This window comes from Ailuropoda melanoleuca, chromosome 1, assembly GCF_002007445.2.
Source record: "Ailuropoda melanoleuca isolate Jingjing chromosome 1, ASM200744v2, whole genome shotgun sequence".
In the NCBI taxonomy this organism is placed as follows: Eukaryota; Metazoa; Chordata; class Mammalia; order Carnivora; family Ursidae; genus Ailuropoda; species Ailuropoda melanoleuca.
In genome coordinates, this window is record NC_048218.1 from 109,605,744 (window position 1) to 109,611,366 (window position 5,623).

Below are 5,623 nucleotides of genomic sequence, written 5' to 3' on the forward strand. Positions count from 1 at the left end.
CCCACACGGCCCCGGTCAAACAGCGGTACAGCCGGTACCCCAGGATGGGGGCTCCGGGTCGGGCTGCCCTAGCGAGTGGACCGGACGGCAGCAGCGCCCTTCCGCGGTGAGCCTGCGACCCCGACACCCCGGAGCAGAAGCCCCTCAAGTCGCAAGCCCACGGGGTACCCGCGCCCCCAGCATTACCCATTGCAGCCTCTCCCGGCAGTCTTCCCGGCACGGAGGCCACGGCTCCGCTTACACTCCGCAGTCGCAGGCCGAGGCCCTCGGATGGGCTCCGCAAGGGCCTCCCATGATAGCCGGGGGCCGGGGCGGCCCCGCGATGGCGGGGGGGGACAAGCGGTCAGCCCACGCCGCGGTCGGACGGCCCCAGGTTACCGCCCCCGGCGGCAGCCGCGACCCCATCCCCTCGGAGGCTCGGACGGCACCCCGCCGCAGCCCGTTACCCGGCCAGAGCTCACCCGGCCTCAGCCGGCGCGAGCGCCGCCTGGAACCTCCGACAGCCTCGGATGGCCTCGGATGACCGCTGCGGCCCAAAGCTACCTTCACCCGCAAACACATGGCTCAGCCGCGCAACATGCACGCTGCGTCATCACGCAGTCCGCCGGAAGCCGGACGCAGTGACGTCACGAGGGGCGCCGGGCGCGGGTAGGACGCGGGCGGAAGTCTCTTAACGGCTGCCGGGGGTCGGGCGGAGAGAGCGTACTACTAGTTAAAGCGCGCAGCACGCCGCTCGTGCTACCGCTGAGCTGCCCTACGCGGACGAGTGCGCGTCCCTGGCGGCCCAGCGTCCCGGCGGGTTAAGGGCCCCCGGCCTGCTGTGGGGCTGGGTCTGCCGAGCTGCGTAAGACAGCGACGTAGCGCTCTGCCCTCGCATCCGTCCCTTTAGCGGGTTGCCCAGGATGCGCATCACTTTCTGGTTTAATAAAAGTATCTTCTCTTCTGCCTTTGTGGAGAGGTCGTCCGGGTTGGGAGGAGATTTTGGTTTTAATTCTATCCCCCCGCCCCGGTCCGCCGGTCGAGGAACGCTCACGGGAAGGTACTGAAACTGGAAAGGGTGCGGCTTGTTGGAGATACAGCGAAGCGTTGTAGGGTGGCAGGGTGTTCTCCGAGAGGAGAGGTGGGCTAGAACTACACACTCAAGGGTCTTGAATAGGAAGTCGAGAACTTGTTCTGTAGGTAAAGAAGCCGAGTAGTACTTGAAACTCATTTTGCACCTGCTAAATTCATTCAAGCATTTTAGAGTATACAAATCCCATTACATATTTTATTAAATCTCTTGAGACTGGGCAGGAATATTACTTCCAGATTGCTAACATGGAAAATAACATTAAGCCAAAGAGGTTAACAAAGCTAGGGCTTGGTGCAGGTTCTAGCTCAGACTTCGGTGCTGTTTGCCTCTCCACACTCTGCCATGAGATAATCTAAGAGAACCGGGAAGGCACATGGTTATGGAGGGCCAAGGTATGGCTGTGAGGGTGTGGGTGTATATGTGTGACCCAAAAAGTTGGGCTTCCTGAGGACTGAAAGAGAAAAGCCTTTTTCTAAAATGATAACAAAATTCATTAGAGATGGGAAGATGCCCCAAGGAAGTTTTTTCCCAAGGAATAAGAGAGGGTGCCAAAATATTAAAAATCACATAATCAAAGCTCAGTTGCATTGTACAGGGAGGCTGCATGAGACTGACACACAGACCTTCCAGCAGTTCTTAACCATCAGGCTATTGGAAAGAACTTTCTCCAAATCCACATCTCAAAAGAATAACTCCATTATTCTTCCAAGCCAACTGGGATGTATGCCTGAAAAGAATATTAGCAATTTGGCTCTGGAAGAATACACAGAGAGTTACAGCCAATGAAATGCCAAAGTACAGCTCACGGGGTCTCCCACGGGAGGCCACACAGCATGGTCGTGCTTCTGAGGAGGCATTATACCTAGAGCTGATTTGGAAGGCCTGGAAACTAGAAATTACAACACTCGAAGTGATTAAAGAAATTCTTTTCTTCACTAAGCAAGTCAACCATTGGATTTATCATGGGCACAGCATGGTATGAAGTGCTGCATGGTATGTGTCAAAAAGCTCAGAGACATCTAGTTAGTTATTTGCTATTTTGTTCTCCTGAAGAAGATAGTGGTTGGGCAAGAGGGACAAGAAAGAAAAGACCGAAGTCTTCCCAGCCTTGGGAACAGGAAAAAGATTCACTAAAAACAAACAACAATAATGAACCCCACACCAATTAGTTGGAATCTAGCCAAGATGTGCGTTGGGGAAAATTGTCTTCGAGCAGGCCAATTGAGGATAAATCTTCAGTTGTTCGGGGCTTTCTCAAAAACAAGCCTAGCAGGAAGACATCTTTGTGAGACCCTGTCTAGGTAACTTCAGTGCCCTCCCATCTTAGTCTGGTCAGGTGCATGTCATTTATCTCGCTAGAGCTTCTCAGATATAAAGAGGAATCCCACACAGTCTCTAAAGGACCTTATAGTTTAGTAGAGGAAATGTCCTAACATGGCTAACTCTAGCATCAGGACATGCAAAGAAAGTGTTCTGGGGCTGGAGGAGGGAAAAATCGCATCCAAAGATTTAATGGAAGAGGTGATAACGAGCTGGGTGAAAAAAACCCAACAGCTAGGTCTACCAGGGACAAACCAGGTATCCAACGAAATGTGGTTTATTAACCTGCTGCAAAGAGAGAACCCTAGAGAAATCTGGGCTGTGTTTCATTGCGAGAGTAGAAAGGGAATTTTGTAAGGTTTGAGATCACACTGAATAATTTTTTTAGATTATTTATTTATTTTTTAAAGATTTTATTTGTCAGAGAGCGCACAAGCAGGGGTGGGGCAGGTAGAGGGAGCAGCAGGCTCCCCACTGAGCAAGGAGCCCAATGCAGGACTCCATCGATTGCAGGACCCTGGGATCATGATCTGAGCAGAAGGCAGACGCTTAACCAAATGAGCCACCCAGGCGCCCTTGCACTGAACAATTCTGAGGAGGGGAAGTGAGGGTCAGCTCTAGATCATTGCCGTCATGAAGTGCAGACAACTTAGTAATTGGGTCTCAGTCTTTTTTGGCGGGGGAGGGCAGAGAGAGAGAGAATCTCAGGCAGACTCTCCCTGAGCACGGAGCCTGTCGCCGGGTTCGGTCTAATGACCCTGTGATCATGATATGAGCTGAAACCAGCAGTTGGACGCTGAACCGACTGAGCCACCCAGGCACCCCGGTCTCAGTCATTTTTGTTCATGAGGTGGGGCCACAGAGCAGGCTTGGGAGGTTCCAGGCAAGAAGAAGGAGGCCATCAGGACACTTTACAGCTGAAGTGTGACCTTGGGAGAAATGTTGTTTTCTGTTAACATTGCAGCTGCCTCATCAGTGTCAGTTCTGAGAAACTGAATATACACCTGGACAATGGTCAGACCATTTATAGAAATAGGCCCACGACCTGCTGCAGGCTGCCCAGAAACCACCCCCTCCTCCACAGAAGCCCGCCCCGGAAGCTGGCTGCTGGAATTCAGACCCCTGTGTCTAATGATGACCCAGGAAGCCACACAACACCCGTCACAACCCACATCAGCCAGATGGGCCGGCACTCAGTCAATAGCTGACATCCTACCTACTTTTTGTTCCCAGTTCCAACTCAGGACCAACTAGAGAACACCAAACACATGGGATGCCCCACGTTCAGGTCCCGCATCAGGGCACCCCGGAGTCCCCCTTTTTCTGCCATGAAGCTCTCCCCTTCCCTGCCTGCCTTTGGGCCTCTGCAAAACCAAGGGATGCAGTGACTCCCTCATCATAGCAGGCTCTGGACAATAGCCTTTGCTTGTTCTCATTTGGTTGGTGCTTGGTATTTCCCCGATAGTATGGGGGTGCAAAGAGCTTCTGGGTTGGTGAGCACGTGGAGGTGCTGGTAGAGTTGCATCCCCCGAGGGGCGTGGAAGCTCTGCGTGCCCTTCCCTACACCTTGCCCTTGGCATCTCTTTCATCTGGATGTGTCCCTGTTCCCTCTATCATGTCCTTTTATTAAAAACTGGTGAACAGTAAACTCTTGAGTTCTGTGAGCCACTCTAGCAGGTTCATTGAACCCAAGGGAGGATGGTGGGAACCCCGACTCACAGCCAATTAGTCAGAAGCACAGGTAACAAGTTGCAATTGCTGTCGGCATCTGAAGTGTGCGTGGGGTTCTTGTGGGACTGAGCCCTCAACCCGTGGGATCCGATGCCATCTCTGGGTAGATGATGCTAGAGTGAGTTAAATTAGTGCAGAAGGTAGAGTGAAAGATCATTTCCCCGACATCTGCTTTATGTGCCAAAGGTGCTGGAATACCTTGGGGAGTGCTAGAGACCAGCTATTTGTTTGGTATCTGTCTCAAATAGGGTCCAATCAGGAGACAGAAACAGGCTACAGGAAAGATTTAATATAAAGCATTGTTAAGTTTAACAGTGGATTGGGGTAACAATGGATTGGCTAGTAAAAGGAAAGAAAACTCTGAAGAATACGAAAATAGTAGATATAAGGAGCAGCTACAATTCTGAGACTGAGATAAAGCTCCAGGGAAGAAACCCCTTCATCCCCAGGGCTGAGATCCAACTTTGTTAGAGCCTAGCTAAGGTCACCAAATGGTGGAGAGGTGCTGGCAGGACTTGCTGCGGGTCCCTCTAGAGTGCAGGGAAAGGTGTTCACGGGGAGTTGCCTTGTGGATATGAGGCAGGTGCTCCCAGAACCTGGAGCTGGAAGAATCAGTCCTTGGTGCGGGGAGGTGGGTCCTGGGGAGCCCTCTGATTCTGCAGGTGCCTGACAAGGGAACTCCCCGGAGCCAGGCAGCAAAGCCCTTTCCTCCTGCACCGCCTCCCAGCGGTTCCTTTTGTACAGCTCTGGGACACTGGGCCACATGGCGAGGGAGGAATGCTGAGGGCCTGGCTCCATGCCCTAGAGCAGGAAATGAGTGCGTACGTAGCTGGAGATAATACACTGACCACTGGCACAGGATCCAACACTTTAAATCCTAAATCGAGACAAGTATCAGTTTACGTTCCAGTTGCGCTGCAAGGTTCTTACTGGCAGCTTAGCTTAGTGCCAAAATCGTGGCCGGCGGCTGCTGACTCCAACCTGCAGTGGGGCGGGCAACCCACCAAACTGTCTAGACTCAGCTGGAAAAGGCGGGGCCATTATCCCGCTCACTGTTAAGGTGCTAGGTTTTGTTCGGACAGAGCCCGGCTGTTGTTTCGTTACTGCATCTCCCACCTTACTGAGAGTTTGAGTAACACAGGCGTTGGAGCAGGGGAAGTCTCAGAAAGGTGCAGCACTGAGGCCCCAGGAATTAAGGCGCAAATTGAGAAAGAGAAGGGAAGTGGCTTCGCCCCGTAGGCTCCGCCCAGCACCCCCTTCCCGCCAGCCACGCTCTCCTCTTCCTGTTGGCCCCGCCCACCAATATACAGGGCCCGCCCTCACCTTCCTGCCAGCCCCGTCCCTCCCCGCCGGGCCGTCTTCTCCCCACCGGCGACGCCCCATCTCACAGGCTCCGCCCTTCCCTTCCTGCCAGCCCCGCCCCCTTCCCCTTCCCGTGCTCACTTTCCTTCCGGCCTAGCCCCTTCTCCATAGACCCGACCTCACCTTCCTGCCAGCCCC